General features: G+C 46.4%; 1 pseudogene; it reads right to left on the reverse strand.

Annotated features, from left to right (window-relative positions):
- Positions 1-1,144: 1,144 nt before the first annotated feature.
- On the reverse strand, positions 1,145-3,821 carry LOC131398383 (cationic amino acid transporter 4-like; annotated as a pseudogene).
- Positions 3,822-20,518: the final 16,697 nt, after the last annotated feature.

The following is a 20,518-nucleotide window of genomic DNA, read 5'->3' on the forward strand; positions in this document are numbered from 1 at the left end:
AGAGAAAGCTGAGGTCAAGGCTGCAGAGAGCCGAGGAGTAAAGCTGCCAGAGCCAGCAGCTTCCTGTGTGGTCCTTCCAGGCAGGAACGGGGAGGGGGAGGCACGTATGGTAGATGTAGCCTTGGGGAGACCGGTGGGGGAGCAGGGTGGGCCTGGGGACCCCCAAGGACTGGGAACCGATAGCCACCAGGAGTGTGGAAGGTACCTGGAGCAGGCCCAGGCTCTTGTGCCCCCACCTGCACATGTGTGTCCCATCTCAAGCCCTTGTCACAAAGCCCTGAGGGGCGGGCAGGGGGAGAGGCAGCTGGGGAGCTGCGGGCAGCCCTGAGCTTGGAACCAGCTGTGCCTCAGTCTGCACGTGGGTGTGCACCCCCAGGGGAGCCATGTGGGCCTGCGCCTGAGAGATGTGTGTACCCGGGCAGGTGGGCCTCTACACCCTGGGGCCTCAGGCACATGCCCTGCTCTCTGGGATCCCTGGGAAACTGAGGGAACCCCACTACTCCACTGCCCTTTCTGGGCAGCCTCCTTCGCGTCCAGGTTCTGCTCTCTGGATCTGCCCGCAAGGGCATATGTGGGGAGCCTGGGAGGGACCCTGACTCCACCCTGGGTGGGACCCCTCTGTGCCTGGTGTGTAAGCTCCCTTCTGAGCTGGCTTTAGGGCATGACCCCATGACCCAGGCCTGGCCATGTCCCTGACTCAGGGCTGTCCCAGGGCTGGTACGTCCCTATGACAGAACCTCAGCACTTTTGCTGTGGATTGGGGACAATCGTCTGGGTCCCGGGGACAAGCGAGGACTCAGTACCAGAAATAACACCACAGTAGACAGTGACAGGCCACATGGCTGGCCAAGCAGTTGTTATTGTGGATCCATGGGGCTGCAGGCCTCTTCCCTGCTCACCCTACTCCACCTGCCCAGGTAGCTGGAGTTGGTCATAAACTGGAAGGCACTGGGCGAAGAGTCCACCACACCAATGCTGGCCACAGCCCACTCCCAAGGACTCAAAGCTTGACACCTGGGCTGAGGTCCAGAGGACCTTCCAGCATGGGCAGGCCTGGAAACAGGAGCTGCCCTGGATAGAAGGGGCTGCCAGCCCCGCTGGTCTCCTGAGGAGGTGGGGGAGGGCAGGGAAGCCCCAGCGATCCTCATGGACTGGCGGGCTGCTCCATGCAGCCAGGCTCCTGGGCTGGTGCCTGGCTGGGGGGCTGCAGGTCCTGTGCCATCTCCAGGCTGTCACCTGGGGCAGTCAACCCGGGCTGCTTCCGCTGGTTCTCCTTGCTGTGCCAGATGCCGTAGCCAAAATACACCACGAGTCTTGCAAGGGGGGCAACAAGCCTGAGGGGCAGGTCCCAGCCCTGCTTCCCTGCTTGCCCTCCTCCTGCAGCCCACCTAAGGACCCAGCCTGGCCCCCACTCACTGATCATCAGCCAGATGGAGAAATGCAGCCATGTCAGGTAGCTCAGCTGCAGCGTAAGGAAGACGTTGAGGAGGATGCTCGGGGCTGGAGACAGGGGCACCATGGGGATCTGAGGGGGCAAGTGCAGGGCCGGACTGGGCTGTGAGAAGATCTGCTGCCCCAGCGGCCTATATCTCGGGAGTCCACAGAGCCTTTCTCCACCTCTGGAGATTCCAGAGACAAGTGCCCACTAGCCATGCAGAAAGAGGGGGATGGGGCACTGGCCTCCCCTGCCCTGTGAGCCCTGGTTCCTCCTGCCATGGCAGAGGAGTAAGGGGTGAGGGGAGCTGGCTGGGCTGAGAGTGATGGGTGTTGGCTGGAGGAAGTACCTGGAAGGTGTCCTGCCGGTGCTGTTGCTGGTGGGCCCCTAGGATGAGGAGACTGAGCAGAAACATGATGGAGCTGAGCAGGAGCAGCAGGGTGTAGCCCCGTGGTGGGAGGTGTAGGGCCGTGTGCCCAAAGACCAGCACACAGTCCAGAGTGATGGCTGAGGCCACCAGGACACAAAGTGCCCAAGCCACGGCGGCTCCAAGCTGGCACCCACCCAAGAAGCTAAGATAGGACCTCAGGGCTGGTTGCTGCTGCCTGGCCTCAGGGGCTGAGGCCTGCTCTGTGCCCACAGGGCTGGCTGGGCCAAGGGAACTGGAGGGAGGGGCCTTTTGGAAGTGTAGCATGATCATGCTGGTGATCATGACAGTGTGGGTCAGCAGTGTGCTGATGGACACAAATTGGATCAGTATTGTGAGTTCCAGCTGCAGCACCAGGAAAGCCATGAGGACCCCGAACACCAGGATGCCCACCATGGGGACCTGCGTCTGAGGGTGCACGTGGGCAAACACCTAGAAGAAAAGCCCATCGGTGGCCATGGCATAGATGATACGTGGCAGGAAATAGATGTTTCCAAGCAGGAGAGTTGTCATGGCTGTGGCAGAGGGTGGGAGACTGGTCAGCATGGTGGACAGGCCCACAGGGGCTGCTGCTGGGGCCAGGGCATGGGTGGCCCCTTGGGAACACGGGCATGAGTTTGGGCTCTCAGAGTGAGCCTGAGTGTATGGGGGGTGCTGGATTGTTCCCCCTCACCACCCAGGAATGAGATGCCCCAGTACAGGTGACAGACCTACTGGAGAATCTGATGAGGGCTGAGTCCCTCTGCCAGGAAAGGACCTGGAAGCACATGCCCAGGGCTGACATTCTATGTACAATTAGGAGGGTCGTTGAGTAGGTCCCTCCCAACAAGCCCAGGTGGAGAATCTAATCATTAGCCCATTCCTGGCCCCATGATGAAGCTGGGAACACAGGCCCAGATGGAGACGTGTTCCCTGGGAGGCTTGGGGTAGGGTCCCACTGCCATGTCCCTTCCCACCTTGTCTGGAAGGGCCCCTTACCACAGATTGCACCAGCCGCCACAATGAAGCCTGTCCAGCTATAGCCCCACCGGTGGAAGGCATCAGTGAGTGCCCAGTAAGGGTCCAGGCTGTGCCAGGGCACCATGAGTGTGAGCACAGTGGAAACAAGGATGATGGAACCAGCCGCCAGGCCAAGTGAGATGGCAATGGCTGTAGGCATAGCTCAATTTGGGTTCTGGGTCTCCTCGCTGAGGCAGCAATGGCACCAAAGCCCATGAAGGCGAAGAAGCAGGTGACAGCACCAGTCATGATGTCAGAGAAGCCGAAGGGTGCAAAGCCACCCTCCTCAGTGCTCCAGTTGCCCGGGCGGGCCAGGACAAACCCCAAGATGATGATGAAGAGGATGACGACCAGGCTGATAGCAGAGAAGGTACGATTGAGCCAGGAAGAGACACTGGCTCTGCAGGAGACAAATGCAGAGGCCAAAAGTGTGATCCCAGCAGGCAAGATGTCTGGGTACTGGGCCAGGAAGGGCACCTGCAAGATGCCCACATGTGGCTCAATAAAGCTGTGGATGTGGTGGCTGAAGATGACGCCCAGGTAGCTGCTCCAGACCTAGGCCATGGCAGCACCACTAATGAGGTTCCCAGTGAGCATGTTCCAGCCAATGAGGAAGGCGCACAGCTCACCCATGGACACGCAGGTGAACAGGTAGGCAAAGCCCTGGCCGGGCACAAGTGCCACTAACTCTGGATAGCATAGGGCTCCCAGCAGGGAGGCCATGGCGGCCACGCCAAATGACACAACCACCACAGGGCCAGCCATCTCCTTGGCCACTGTGCCCGTGAACACATAGAGGCCCAAGCCCACCATGGCGCCCACAGCCAGCAGGGTCAGGTCCGCCATGGTCAGGTGGCACTGCAGCGGTGTCTCCCTGGTGGACTCCTCCAGTGTCTTCAGCCGGTTCAGCTTCTGGCAGAAGCGTGCCAGGCTGGCGGTGCTGGGCAGTCTCCGGGCCATAGTGGCCAGCTGAGAAGAGCACCAAGCCAGCTGCCGGCACCTACAAGGGCCAGAGGGAGTGACAGGCTGCCCAGCTAGGTCTTGACTAGCCCTCGGTCCTTCCTCTGACCTTGCGCTGGGTATCCAATCCTGGAACCATTGGCCAGCTGGAGGGCAGGGCTGAAGCAAGCGTCAGGGCCCGTGAACAGGGTGGGCAGGAGGTCACAGGAAGCACAGAGATCCCTTTGGCCTGCCTCCCATGCAAGGGAGGGAGCCTGGTGGAGCCAGATCTGAGTGTGTTTGGGAGGGGCTCTGAGGGTGGCGAGGAGACAGCCCGAGGGAGCCTGGCTGGGAACCGCTTCAATGATCTGGGATTCCAGAGAAGGGTGGAAATCTGAGGCTTCCCAGGAGCCAGGACCTGGAACAGGAGGAGCTCTGTGGCCTGAGACAGCCCAGGCAGCCACTCAGCCTCAGATAGCAGTGTTCATCCTCCCATTCCCTGACTTGCCGGGCTAGTGTATCAATGCACCTCGATTGGAGTGGGGTGTTCCCTGGGCCCTGCGCCTGGAATCCAAGGCCCTTTGTCCCATGCCTGTGCCCTGACACTCCACTGGAACCAGTTCTGCCACACCACTGTCCCCTGGTGCCAGAGCCTTCATCTCCTCTCTGGCCTGAGTCTGTCCACGCAGGACTTATTGTGACTCACCTACTGTCACTGCCACCCCCTGCCACGGGGCCTGCACCTAGCCCTGGGTGCCAGATCCAGCACTGGGCCTGCCTCACAGTCACACACACTCAGCCCACCCTACCCATACCTCACACGGTCAAGACCAGAGCTCCCCAGGCTCTAGAGAAGACCTATTACTGTGCCTGGTTCACAGATGAGGAAGCCCAGGTCACCAGGTAAGTGACTAGCTCAGGACACTGGGATGGTCTCCAGAGGCTGGTGGAGGTTAAGGTCCAGGTCTGGAGGGGTGTGTCTGGAGCCCACGGACGTTCCACTACTGCAGACACCCTCCTTGATCCCTCATCCCAACACATATACTCTACCAGCTGGGCACCATCCAGGCCCCCTCAACACTGGGAGGTGTGGGGGCTGCAGGCATCAGGCGAGACTCTGGCAAGATGAGGGTATGAATCTGGCTGAGAGGCCCTGGGCAATCCCTGACCTCCCGGCACAATGGGATGGCAGTAAGCCACCCTCATCCATTGACGAGGGAGTGCCCAGATTTGGGGAGTGTTCTGTGAATGGGCAGAACTCATGCTGGCTGTTCTGAGCTTCTAGCTCAGACAGTGCCTCATTTGCTAGTATCCAGGACAGTGTCCTGAAATGAGGCAGGTAGACTTCTGAGGATGACCTCCAGGCATCCAGCTTGGGGCACCCTAGGGCCACTCAGACACCAATGGCAGCCCCTCCTAGCCCAGGAGCACCTGTCAAGCCTGAAGGACCCTGGGGGACCCTAACAGCAGCTCCACACTTGTGGATATCTGTGAGACCATCATGGACTGAGCACCTACTCCATGCCAGACACCGCATCATGGGGAGACACATCATCTGTCTCATCACGTAACCATCACAAACCCCCCTCAGGCTTATTTATTCCTGGGTCTGAGGGCTCTTTGTCCTTCTGCTCTTCCCACTTCTTTGAAAGTGGAAAGGTTGGTGTGACAGGGTGTTAACTTCTTTACAGCAAAATGATGACAATCCATCCAAGCAAAGCAAAACCAAAACAGGGATCCTCTTTCCCCAGAACTCTCTCCATGTTTTCAGGTTTATATGTGGTTTGTGGAATAGGACTTTATGGGTACCTGTGGGTGTCTGGCTCAGTGATCTGGTGACAGGATAGTGGACTCCCAAACAAGATGGTGCCACTTAGAACACTCTGCCTTAGCCAGCCCCCTTGACCCTTCTGATATTTGCCTGATGTTGTCTTGAGGAACTTCTCAGATGGGCTCCTACTTCCTGCAGGGGTGTCATCTCCCTTACCTCGCTCCATGTGGCCTAAACATAACTGAGCAGATGTTCCTGTTCTGAAATGCCTTCACAGAAATCCAGGAAAATGGATTTCCAACCAAGAGCCTTGGCAATTTTGTAACAGGAGCTCCCCCAAGGCCTTACCGATGACCACCTGAGAGCTGGTGTACAGGGTTTCAGAGCACTGACTTTTGATCTACCCTGAAGGGCTCTCACCACACCCCCTTTCACAGGCACCAACATCCAATGGATATTTTTTGCCAAGCATGGTTGACGTACTCAACTGTAAACTTCCAGGGTTGTGGCTGGGCCAAGTGCTGGACCACAGTGAGCAAGGTAGTTACACAGAGCAACACCAGGAACATGCAGTAAAGAGAAAGCACCAAAAAATACAAGAAGAAGAGAGAACACTTCTCACCTCATACTACAAAGCCAGGATCACCCTGACACCAAACCCAACAAGGACATCACAAGAAAAGAAAACTACAAACCAATATCTTTTATGAATATAGATGCAGAATTGCTCAAGTGGATACTAGCAAATCGAATCCAGCAACATATAAAAAGGACCAAGTGGGATTTATTACAGGAATGCAAGACCGATTTACCACCTGAAAATCAATGTAATATGCCATACTAATAGAAAAAGGACAAAAAACACATGATGGTCTCAATAGACAAGGAAAAAGCAGTCAACAAACCTGGAATAGAAGGGACCGCCCATCTGTGGAAAAACCCTCTGCTACTACACTCAATGGTGGGAGACGGACAGCTTTCCCTTCGGTCAGGAACAACATCAGGATGTCCTTTCTCACCACTTGTATTCAACATTTTACTGGAGGCTCTGGCCATGACAACTAGGTGAGAACATGAAATAAAAGGAATCCAGATTGGAAAGGAAGAAGTAAACTCTCTAGCTACAGATGACATGATCTCATGTAGAGAAAATCCTAGGAAATCCACATAAAAATATTAGAACTAATAAGCAAGTTCAGCAAAGGTGCAGGATACAAGATTAATATACAAAAATCAATTGTGTTGCTAAACACTAGCAGTGAACTATCCACAAATGAAATTAAGAAAACAACTCTGCTTACATAACATCAAAAATAATAAATTTATGTATAAACATACTTAAAATAAATTTAACAAAAGAAATGCAAAACTTGTACACTGAAAACTACTAAACATCATTGAAAAAAATTAAAGAAGACCTAAGTAAGTGGAAAGACATCCCTTGTTCATGGACTGGATAACTTAATATTGTCAAGATGGTAATACTCCCAAATTGGTCTGCAGGTTCAGTGCAATCCCTATCAAAATCCCAACTGCCTATTTTGCAGAAATTATCAAGTTGGTCCTAAAATTCATATGGAGATGCAAGGGACCCAGAAGAGCCAAAACAATTTTGACAAAGAGCAAAGTTGAAGGACTTACACGTTCTGGTCTAACTGACTAGAAACCTACAGTAATCAAGACAGTGTGTTACTGACATAAGGATAGACATATGGATCAATGAAATAGAATTGAGTGTCAAAAAATATGGGCAATTAATTTTTTAAAATGTATGGCCATTTATGTTTATGGCCAACTGATTTTTAAAAATTACACTTCCTTTTTAGAACAGTTTTAGGTTCACAACAAAATTGAGCAGAAGGTGGAGTTCCTGTATACCCCCAGCCCCTACACATGCACAGCCTCCCCCACTATCAACATCCCCACCAGATTGGTACATTTGTTGTAATTGATGAACCTACACTGACACGTCATTATCACCTAAGTTCCATAGATATATTGAAGTTCACTCTTGGTGTTGTACATTCCATAGGTTTTGACAAATGTATAATGACGTGTATTCGCTGTTACAGCATGCCCTAAAATTTCTCCCTGCTTCGCCTATTCATCCCTCCCTCATCACTGACCCCTGGCAACCATGGATCCTTTCATTGTCTCCACAGTTTTGCCTTTCCAGAATGTCATATACTTGGAATTGAATCACACAGTATGTGACCTTTTGAGATTAGCCTTTTTCATTAGTAATATGCATTTAAGGTTGTCTTATGTCTTTTCATGGCTTGAGAACTCCTTTCTTTTTAGTGCTGAGTAACATTTCTTGTCTGGATGGAGCAGTTTATTTACCCATTCACCTACTGAAGGATATCTTGGTTGCTTCCAAGTTTTGGCAATTATGAATAAAGCTGCTGTAAACATCCACGTGCAGGTTTTTGTGTGGACGTAAGTTTTCAACTCATTTGGGTAAAAAAGGAGTGTGACTGCTGAAATATGGTAAAAGTATGTTCAGTTTTGTAAGAAACTGCCAAACTGTCCTCCAAAATGGCTGTACCATATTGCATTCCCACCAGCAATGAAGGAGTGTTCTTGTTGTTCTGCATCCTCAGCAACAGTTGGTGTTGTCTGTGTATTGGATTTTTGCCATTCTAACAGATGTGTAGTGGTATCTCATTGTTGTTTTAATTTGCAATTTCCTAATGACATAAGATGTGGAGCATCTTTTCATAAGCTTATTTGCCAACTGTACATCTTCTTTGGTGAGTTGTCTGTTCAGATCTTTGTCTATTTTTAACTGGGTTGTTGGTTTTCTTAATGGTGATTTTTAAGAGTTCTTTGTATATTTTGGATAACAATTCTATATGAGATATGTCTTTTACAAATATTTTCTCCTAGTCTATGCCTTGTCTTCTCATTCTCTTGATGGCCAATTGATTTTTGGTAAGCGTTCCAAAACAATTCACTGTGGGAAGCAATAGTCTTTTCAACACACTGTGTTGCAGCAACTGGATATCCACATGCAAATGATAAAGTCAGACTCCTGCCTCACACCACATACAAAAATTAACTCAAAATTGATCAAAGACCTAAATCTCAGAGCTGAAACTGTGCAGGCATACCTTGGAGATATTGCAGGTTTGGTTCCTGACCACCACAATAAAAGGAATGTTGCAATAAAGGAAGTCACGTGAAGTTTTGGTTTTCCAGTGCATATAAAAGTTATGTTTCAACTATAATGTACTCTATTATGTGTGCAATAGCATTATATCTAAAGAAAATGTACATACATTAATTAAAAAAATCCTTTATTGCTGGGGACAGCCCAGTGGCATAGTGGTTAAGTTTGGCACACTCCACTTCAGCGGCCCAGGGTTCAGAGGTTCTGTTCCCAGATGCAGACCTACATACCACTCATCAAGCCATGCTACGGCAGCATCCCACATACAAAATAGAGAAAGATTGGCAATGGATGTTAGTTCATGAGCAATATTCCTCACCAAAAAAACTTTATTGCTAAAAACTGTTAAGCATCATCTAAGCCTTTTTACTGGTGGAGGGTCTTGCCTCAATGTTCACGGCTGCTAACTGATCAGGGTGGTGGTTGCTGAAGGCTGGGGTGAGTGTGACAATTTCTTTAACAAAGCCAAAAATGAAGTTTGCTGCATAGATTGACTTTTCCTTTCAATAATAATTTCTCTGTAGCATGAGATGCTGCTTTGTAGCATTTTACCCACAGTAGAACTTCTTTCAAAATTGGAGTCAGTCCTCTCAAACCCTATCACTGCTTTATCAACTAAGTTATGTAATATTCTAAGTCCTGTGACATTTCAACAACCTTCACAACACCTTCAGCAGTAGATTCCATCTCAAGAAACCACTTTCTTTGCTCATCCATAAGAAGCAACTCCTCGTCCATGAGAGTTTTATCATGAGACTGCAGCAATTCAGTCATCTCTTCAGGCTCACACATCTGATTCTAGTTCCCTTGCCATTTCCACCACATCTGCAGCTACTTCCTCCACTGAAGTCTTGAACCCCCTCAAAGTCATCCACGAGGGTTGGAATCAACTTCTCCCAAACTCCTTTTAATGTTGATATTTTGGCCTCTTCCCATGAATCACAAATGTTCTTAATGGCATGTAGAATGGTGAACCCTTTCCAGAAGGTTTTCAACTTACTTTGCCAGATCCATCAGAGGAATCATGACCTATGGCAGTTATAGCCTTATGAAATATATTTCTTAAATAATAAGACTTGAAAGTCAAAGTTACTCCTTGATGCATGATCAAAATGATTGCCCTGATCCTGCAGAACAGACATTGTGTTAGCAGGCATGAAAACAACATTCATCTCATTGTACATCTCCATCAGAGCTCTTGGGTGACCAGAGCTTTGTCAATGAGCAGTAATATTTTGAAAGGAATCTGTTTTCTGAGCAATAGGTCTCAACAGTGGGCATAAAATATTCAGTAAACCGTGTTGTAAACAGATGTGTTGTCATCCAGGCTTTGTTGTTCCATTTATGCAGCAAAGGCAGAGTAGATTTAGTACAATTCTTATGGGCCCTAGGATATTCAGAATGGGAAATGAGCATTGGCTTCAACTTCAAGTCACCAGCGGCATTAGCCCCTAACAAGAGAGTCAGTCTGTCCTTTGAAGCTTTGAAACCAGGCATTGACTTCTCCTCTCTAGCTAAGAAAGTCCTAGATGGCATCTTCTTCCAATATAAGGCTGTTTCATCTACATTGAAAATCTGTTGTTTAGAGTAGCCACCTTTATTAATGATCTTAGCTAGATCTTCTGGATAACTAGCTGCAGCTTCTACATCAGCACTTGCCGCTTCATCTCACACTTTTACATTGTGGAGATGGCTTCTTTCCTTAAACTCTTGAACCAACTTCTGCTAGCTTCGACCTTTTCTTCAGCAGCTTTCTCACCTCTCTCAGACTTGGTAGAATTGAAGACTGTTAGGGCCTTGCTCTGGATTAGGTGTTGGCTTAAAGGAATGCTGTGGCATCAGATATGTCCCCATGCTTGTGTGTGGTGGCCACAGCTGCCACCCTGACTGACAAAGCCAGTACTCTAACGTTAGGCTCTCCCATTCATCTTTATGTTCTCCATGCTGTATCAGCTATTTTGCAAGTTCACAGGACACCACACCTCTATATATGGCCACAGACCACTTATGAGCAGGCTCTTTTAACTAACCCTCCCATCATCTTACATTGTTGTGATACTTTGAATCAGCTACCTTATGACCCCTCCCTGATGATGTAGAGCCCACTCCATCCCACAGGATTGCCCTGCAACTACAGAAATGGTCTCAAAGCCACAAGAGGGTCTCAGACATCCCTTTAGACACTCCAGACTTAATTCTATTTTGTGATGGCTCCTGTAAGTGGAATTTCCAGGGAATCATAATAACTGGTTATGCCACAGTGTCCCCCCATGAAATGCTTGAAGCTTGTTCTTTGCCCACTGTGAAATCAGCCCAAGCTGCTGGACTCATAGCTCCTTCTAGAGCCTGCACATGAGCAAAAGAGAAAACTACTACTCTTTACACTGACTCCAGGTATGCTTTTGGAGTCTGCCATGCTGTCGGCACAATTTGGAAATCCCGTGGATTCTTAACTTCTGCAGGAACTCTTGTTGCTAACAGACACTAATTGCTGCCCCGTTACAAGCTATTCACTTTCTTTCTCAATTGCCATTGTTCACTATTCAGCCCACACTGAGGAGACTGATGTCATATCTTCAGGAAATGACAGGCTGACAGAGCTGCTTCATATGCAGCTCACAATGTACCCCTTGTCCTTTCTCCATCCAGTTTTTAAACCTGCCTTTTCCTGACTGATATTATTAACTCTCAGGCAAATTCCCCACAATCTGAAAAAGACAACTGGGTAAAAAAGGATGCCAAACAGTGATCAGATGGATTAGACACTGGGCCCAGGGACTTTCTGTAGCTCCTTTTCCTTTGGATTTTTGGCTTGCACTTATCTCCCACCAAATGAGACCTATGTGCAGGCAGGAGATAGTTAAAGCACTAAAAGACAATTGGTTTTGCCCTGCCTGGCATCCACAAAATTTCTGACCCAATTGTTTTCCAGTGCACTACTTGCAAATCTCACCGAGTTTCTGGGAGAAATCACTGTACCCCAGGAAGTCCTCCCAGGCCCACACCGCCCTTTTTGGCACTCCCAATGGACTTTATAGATGTGCTCCCAGCTTTAGGCTATTCTCACTGCTTGGTTATCATCTGCAAAATTAGTGGATGGAGCCAATGCTATCCAACTAGTCATGCAGATACCACAACAGTGGTAAAGAAATTAATGACTGAAGTTATTCCTTGTTTTGGCATTCCTTTATGGACTGAATCAGACCAAGGAGCTCATTTTATAGCAGATAAACCATTTGCTTGTAGAAACTCTGGGGTACTTCCTAAAATTTCATACCCCATATCACCCTCAATCATCAGGGCAAGTGGAACATAAAAATCTAGACATCAACAGGACTTTAGCAAAGGTCTGCCAAGAAACTGGACTCAAGTGGGCAGAAGCTCTGCCCTTGGCCCTTATAAAGATCCAGAATACTCCAAATAGGAGACATCGATTGACTCCTTTTGAAATAGTTTTTTGATGCCCAATGCCTACTGCCGTCTCTACAGCTTCCATATCTGGATTAAGTGAATATTATGAGAACTTAAGTGAACAATTTGATGCTATGACAAGCTATAAACAACAATTAACTAGTTAGTTGAAGCATATCATCAATGGGTAAAAGAAGTGTGGCCCCCACCTTCTGACAAAGCTTGCCATCCCTTTGGACCAGGAGATCGGGTGTACATCAAGGTCTTTAGAAGAAAAAACACACTGTCACCTTGCTGGGAAGGACCTTATGAAGTCTTACTGACCACCTACACTGCCATCAAAATAAAGGGAAAATCTTCCTTGGATCCATGCAAGCCATGCCAAAATAGACACAGAACATCCATCTCATGACAACTGGGAGACAGCCCCCACAGGTGACCTTAAACTAAGGATTTCTGGGGCCAATTCCCTGACCCCCAAAACAGCTGGCCTCATGGAGTAGACAGCTTTTCCCAAATCATGGATCAAGAAACCTCGGTTTCACCTATTTCCCCCCTTGCTTTTAAAACTCCCTACACACATGCACACACAGACACACACACTCAAACAACACTTTTCCTACTAACAAACATATATTCTCCTTTTAATCATTTATTAGAAAGCTGAATGGAGAGCATTGGTCTTTACTTGTCCCTCTTCCCCTCTCTGAGTTGTCACTAAGGGCTCTTTTCCGTCTGTGTCTTGCTCTTACTAACTCTCTTTTTCTCAACAGATCGAGCACAGACCAAATACCTCTTTATGCCAGTTTACCAAACCCTGGCCATGCCAACTAATCAATCTGACTGTTGGCTATGTCAACAGCTAGAGAGCACAAAAGAACCTGAACTAGTCTCTGTTCCTGCTGTTGTGAACACCTGGTGGACTAAGTACGGAAGATGGAGGAACAACAGGGTATGGTATCCACGACAAGGAAAACATCACTCTGCCTCTTCTTCTGGTGAGTCACTTGGGCCCCAGAAAACCTCTAGAGAAGCTCAAGGACTGTCCCTTGCCCAGATAAAGACAATAGGTGGATGTTTTTCCCTTTGCATTGAAAGTAAACACGACACTGGACCTTTCCTGGGTGACATTCCAGCACAATATTGCAATCAAATTCTGGAGTTTGATTCCACAGGTGGCATCTTCAAACCTCTCAAGGAAATTGTGACTCTAACACTCCTCCCTTCAGCACAAACATTTTCCAAATCATCAAACGTTCTGGATGGCATGCAAACCACCCTTGTACAACTTAGGGTATAGCAACTGCTCACATGGTTAAGCTGCCCAATACCACAAATTATATATGGGTGGACCCAAACTCTGAACTCAATTGGTCAGGTGACAGGACCAGGGTTTTATAGCTGCCAAATAAGACTGCAGTCCTCCTGTACCAGCTATTCCACAATCTATTCTGCTCTCCCAGATTGACAGGAGTGCATGGAAAATGGAACTGTTTAGGCACTAACAGTGCCGGTAGCAAACGTCATGAAATACTCTAGACCCTGGGAACTACAGGTTCAGTTCTAGGGCTGCCTGTAAACCACACTGGTCTTTTTATTTTTATGTGGCAACAAAGTATAGGAAGGGTTCCCACCTAATTGGTCCGAGTCCAGAATGATGTGGACTTGGATACCTGGCCCCTTCTGTCCCCAGACACTCCACCCTAAATGCCAGCCATGTTGCAAACTTGGGTTCTTTTGTTCATAAGATTGCACCACATAAACGTGCCAGTTGAAGTGAGTCTTGACAAGATGGCGGCGTAAGCAGACTCTGAACTCACCTCCTCCCGTGGACACAGCCAATTTACAACTACTCGTGGAAAAATTACCCCTGAGACAGAACTGAAAACTGGATAAGAGGAACTCCTGCAACAACGGACAATCCTAACTGAGGTGGAAGAGGCAGAGACTCCCTTCTGGAGAGGAAAAACACCGCCTTCACAAGCCGCCAGCTTCACGGCCGCCGGGAGCAGCTCACAGGTACGCAGCCCTCCCTGGAGACGCGGGGCCCTGAGCCGGGGAGCACCCCCGCTGTGGGCATTTTGTGGACCCAGCACAATCGAGACCAGCGGCATAATATCTGACTGTGCCTGCTACTAAAACACTGGGGAGCACCCCCAGAAAACCCGGTTCACAAAGAAACTAAAACTGGCTCTTAAAGGGCCCACGCACAAACTCACCCGTTTCAGAAAGCATCCTAAAATCACCAGAAAGAAAGGTGTACAGTGCTTTGGTGACTAGAGACTCACCTAATAGGCCCTGAGTGCATCTCGATGAGGGGTGAGACCTCTCCAGGGACTGGGACATTGGCGGCGGCCATTGTTGTGGCCTGGTGTGGGCGTGCTGACACAGACGCCATTGGAGTTCTCCCTGAGGCCTGCTAGCCCAGGGTCTGCCCCACCCACTAGAGCACCAATTTAATCCAGCTCAGCTGGGGCAGGCAGCCCACCCTAGAGACTGGCCCCACCCAACAACAAGCCCTCAGGCAACTTGTGGGCCTGCCTAGATTGGTGACTGGATTCTCTGCAGCCTGGCAACTGAGCCGACTTGAGCGGGGCAGGGTGTGCACAAGGAGCGGGTGGAGAGTGTGGGGCGGTGGCAGAGTGTGTGGGGCTCCCACCGTGGAGAGACTAGGTCCGCTTGGGGAGGTCGGGGCGCTCACACGGGGCAGGACTGTGTTGACTGTGTGTGTAGACCTGTGGGCGGCAGGGCTTCTCAGCCGCAGAAGACTTGTACTTCTCAAAGACCCACATAGGAGGTTTGCTCCACCTTCCAAAACCTGAAACAATTGGGTGCTCCTGTGCCTGAGGCCAGCCCCACCCAGCTGCAATCCTCAGAGAGCTGACAAGAGACCTAATAGGCTAGAGGCTTACAGCAATTGTAAGGCCCTGAGCCTAACAACCTGCCATGGTGGGGGCCTACTCACTTAAAAGAAAAACTGCAACACAAATGTGGTATTAGAACTTGCAGCCAACTGTGCTGGGGATCCCCACACCTGATAAAGAGACTGAAGGGCCCACAACAACTACAAGCAGCTGAGCATTACAACAGCTGGCCAGGAGCATAACTCAGCCTCCCTGGGCGCCTACAGGGAGAGCAAACAGGCCACAGCAGAAGGATACACGTAGCCCACATAGGGGTCACCCCTGGAACATTGAGAACTGAGGGAAGCACACTGGAAGCCTCCTAAGCCATCACTTACATAAGCTCACCTATCCAAGAGCAGGAGACGTAGCTGACCTACCTAATACGTAGACACAAACACAGGGAAAGAGGCAAGATGAAGAGGCAAAAGAATACATTCCAAGTAAGGGAACAGGACAAAACCCCAGAAAAGGAACTAAGTGAAACAGAAATGAGCAACCTACCTGACAGAGAGTTCAAACTAAGAGTGTTAAGGATGCTCACTGATCTGGGGAGAAGAATAGATGAACTCAGTGAGAATGTCAACAAAGAAATGGAAGATATAAAAAAGACCCAATCAGAAATGAAGAATACAATACTGGAAATGAAAAATTCATTAGAGGGACTCAAAAGCAGAGTAGAGGATACAGAAGAACGGATCTGTGAGCTGGATGAAAGACTAGAAGAAATTACCCGAGGTGAACAGGTAAAAGTGAAAAGAATTAAAAAGAGTGAGGACAGTCTAAGGGACCTCTGGGACAACATCAAGCGCACTAACATCCGTGTTATAGGTGTCCCGGAAGGAGAAGAGCGAGACAAGGGGTCAGAGAATGTATTTCAAGAAATAATAGATGAAAACTTCCCTAACCTAAGGAAGGAAACAGACATCCAGGTACAGGAAGCACAGAGAGCCCCAAACAAGATAAACCCAAAGAGGCCCACACCAAGACACATCATAATCAAAATGTCCAGAATTAAAGATAAAGAGAGAATCCTAAAAGCCGCAAGAGAATGTCAAGTTACGTACAAAGGAAACCCCATAAGGCTGTCAGCTGACTTCTCTGCAGAAACCTTACAGGCTAGAAGAGAATGGCACGATATATTTAAAGTGCTAAAAGGAAAAAACTTACAGCCAAGAATACTCTACCCAGCAAGGTTATCATTCAAAATGGAAGGAGAGATCAAAATTTTCCCAGATAAGCAAAAATTAAAGGAGTTTGTCACCAAGAAACCAGTGCTACAAGAAATGTTAAAGGGACTGATTTAAGGGGAAAAGAAAAGACCACAAATGGGAAAAATTATCTATTTCTGTGATTAGAACGTAATGGATACAAATGCACAACAAAGAGGTTAGATATGATATCAAAAACATGAGGGAGGAGGGGAGTTAAAGAGTACAGCTTTCAGACAGAGGTCAAACTAAAGTGACCATCAATTCTGTATAGAAGAAGAAAGGAACAGAGAAGGACTACTGAAACACTGAGAAAAAAAAAAAGTTAAAAAATGGCAGTAAGTGCATACTTATCAATAGCTACTTTAAACGTCAATGGACTAAATGCTCCAATTAAAAGGCATAGGGTGGCTGACTGAATAAAAAAACAAGACCCATATATACGCTGCATACAAGAGACACACTTCAGACCTAAAGACACTCACAAACTGAAAGTGAAGGGATGGAAAAAGATACTCCACGCAAATGGCAATGAAAAGAAAGCTGGGGTAGCAGTACTCATATCAGACAAAATGGACTTTAAAACAAAAACTGTAAAAAGAGACAAGGGCATTACATAATGATCAAGGGAACAATCCAACAAGAGGATATAACACTTGTAAATATCTACGCACCCAATGTAGGTGCACCTAAATATATAAAGCAATTATTAACAGACATAAAAACAGAAATAGACAGTAACACAATAATAGTAGGGTCTTTAACACTCCACTTACACCAACGGATAGATCATCCAAACAGAAGATCAATAAGGAAACATTGGCCTTAAACGACACACTACAACAGATGGACCTAGTAGATATATACAGAGCATTCCATCCAAAAACCAAAGAATACACGTTCTTTTCAAAGGCACATGGAACATTCTCCAGGATTGATCACTTGTTAGGCCACAAAACAAGTCTCCATAAATTTAAGAAGATTGAAATAATACCAAGCATCTTTTCTGACCATGACAGTATGAAACTAGAAATCAACTATAGGAAGAAAATCAGAAAAGCCACAAATACGTGGAGATTAAACAAAATGCTACTGAACAACGACTGGGTTAACGAAGAAATCAAAGAAGAAATCAAAAAATACCTGGAGACAAATGAAAATGAAAATACGACATGCCAGAATTTATGGGATACAGCAAAAGCGGTTCTAAGAGGGAAGTTTATAGCGATACAGGCCTATCTCAACAAACAAGAAAAATCTCAAATAAACAATCTAACAATGCACCTGAAGGAACTGGAAAAAGAAGAACAAACCAGGCCCAAAATCAGTAGAAGAAGGGAAATAATAAAAATCAGAGCAGAAATAAATGAAATAGAGACCAAAAAAAAATAGAAAAAATTAATAAAACCAAGAGCTGGTTCTTTGAAAAGATCAACAAAATTGACAAACCTTTAGCTAGACTCACCAAGAAAAAAAGAGAGAAGGCACAAATAAGTAAAATCAGAAATGAAAGAGGAGAGGTTACAACAGACACCTCAGAAATAGAAAAGATTATAAGAGAATACTATGAAAAGCTATATGCCAACCAATTCTACAATCTGGAAGAAATGGATAAATTCTTAGAATCATACAACCTTCCAAAACTGGATCAAGAAGAAGTAGAGAATTTGAATAGACCAATCAGCAGTAAGGAGATCGAAACAGTAATCACAAACCTCCCCAAAAATAAAAGTCCAGGACCAGATGGCTTCCCTGGTGAATTCTACCAAACATTCAAAGAAGACTTAATACCTATCCTTCTCAAACTCTTCCAAAAAATTGAGGAGGGGGGGGGCTCCCTAACTCATTCTACAAAGCTGACGTTACCCTGATACCAAAACCAGACAAGGACAACACAAAAAAAGAAAATTACAGGCCAATATCACTGATGAACATCGATGCAAAAATCCTCAATAAAATACTAGCAAATCGCATACAACAATACGTTAAAAAGATTATACACCATGATCAAGTGGGATTTATTCCAGGGATGCAGGGATGGTTTAACATTCGCAAATCAATCAACGTAATATACCACATTAATAAAATGAAGAATAAAAATCACATGATCGTCTCAATAGATGCAGAGAAAGCATTTGACAAGATACAGCATCCATTTATGATAAAAACTCTGAATAAAATGGGTATAGAAGGAAAGTACCTCAACATAATAAAGACCATATATGAGAAACCCACAGCTAATATCATCCTCAATGGTGAAAAACTGAAAGCCATCCCTCTAAGAACAGGAACCAGACAAGGATGCCCACTGTCACCACTCCTATTTAACATAGTACTGGAAGTCCTAGCCAGAGCAATCAGGCAAGAGAAAGAAATAAAAGAGATCCAAATTGGAAAGGAAGAAGTGAAACTGTCACTATTTGCAGATGACATGATTTTATATATAGAAAACCCCAAAGAATCCACCAGAAAACTTTTAGAAGTAATAAACGAATATGGTAAAGTTGCAGGATACAAAATCAACATACAAAAATCAGTTGCATTTCTGTACACTAACAACAAAGTAGCAGAAAGAGAAATTCAGAATACCATCCCACTTACAATTGCAACAAAAAGAATAAAATACCTAGGAATAAAGTTAACCAAAGAGCTGAAAGATCTGTACACCAAAAACTATAAAACATTTCTGAAAGAAATTGAAGAAGACACAAAGAAATGGAAAGATATTCCGTGCTCTTGGATTGGAAGAATTAACATAGTTAAGATGTCCATACTTCCTAAAGCCATCTATAGATTCAATGCAATCCCTATCAACGTTCCAACAACATTTTTCACAGAAATAGAACAAAGAATCCTAAAATTTATATGGAACAACAAAAGACCCCGAATAGCTAAAGGAATCCTGAGAAAAAAGAACAAAGCTGGAGGTATCACACTCCCTGATTTCAAAATATACTACAAAGCTATAGTAACCAAAACAGCATGGTACTGGCACAAAAACAGACACACAGATCAATGGAATAGAATCGAAAGCCCAGAAATAAACCCACACATCTATGGACAGCTAATCTTTGACAAAGGAGCCAAGAACATACAATGGGGAAAAGAAAGTCTCTTCAACAAATGGTGTTGGGAAAACTGGATAGCCATATGCAAAAAAATGAAAGTAGACCCTTACCTTACACCATACACAAAAATTAACTCCAAATGGATTAAAGACTTGAATGTAAGACCTGAAACTGTGAAACTTCTAGAAGAAAACATAGGCAGTACGCTGTTCGACATCAGTCTTAGCAACATCTTCTCAAACACCACGTCTGACCGGGCAAGAGAAACAATAGAAAAAATAAACAAATGGGACTACATCAAACTAAAAAGCTTCTGCACAGCAAAGGAAACCATCAACAAAACGAAAAGACAACCTAACAATTGGGAGAAGATATTTGCAAACCATACTTCTGATAAGGGCTTAATCTCCAAAATATATAAAGAACTCATGCATCTTACCAAAAAAAAAAACTACCAACCCAATTAAAAAATGGGCAAAGGACCTGAACAGACATTTCTCCAAAGAAGATATACAGATGGCCAACAGACACATGAAAAGATGTTCAAAATCATTAACTATCAGGGAAATGCAAATCAAAACTACAATGAGATATCACCTGACGCCCGTCAGAATGGCTATAATTAACAAGACAGGAAACAACATGTGTTGGAGAGGATGTGGAGAGAAGGGAACTCTCATACACTGCTGGTGGGAGTGCAAACTGGTGCAGCCACTATGGAAAACAGTATGGAAATTCCTCAAAAAATCAAGGATAGAACTACCATATGATCCAGCCATCCCACTGCTGGGTATTTATCCAAAGAACTTGAAAACACCAATTCGTAAAGGTACATGCACCCATGTGTTCATTGCAGCGTTATTCACAATAGCCAAGACTTGGAAGCAACCTAAGTGCCCATCAAGGACGAATGGATAAAGAAGCTATGGTATATATACACAATGGAATACTACTCAGCCATAAGAAATGATGAAGTCCAGCCATTTGTGACATCATGGATGGACATTGAGGGTATAATGCAAAGTGAAATAAGTCAGAAGGAGAAGGTCAAATACCGCATGATTTCCTTCATTAAGTAGTAGATAATAACAACAATAAACAAACACATAGGGACAGAGATTGGATTGGTGGTTACCAGAGGGGAAGGGGGGAGGGAGGAGGGTGAAAGGGATAATTCGGTAC

The sequence above is a fragment of the Diceros bicornis genome, chromosome 35 (genome assembly GCF_020826845.1).
Source record: "Diceros bicornis minor isolate mBicDic1 chromosome 35, mDicBic1.mat.cur, whole genome shotgun sequence".
Lineage (NCBI taxonomy): Eukaryota > Metazoa > Chordata > Mammalia > Perissodactyla > Rhinocerotidae > Diceros > Diceros bicornis.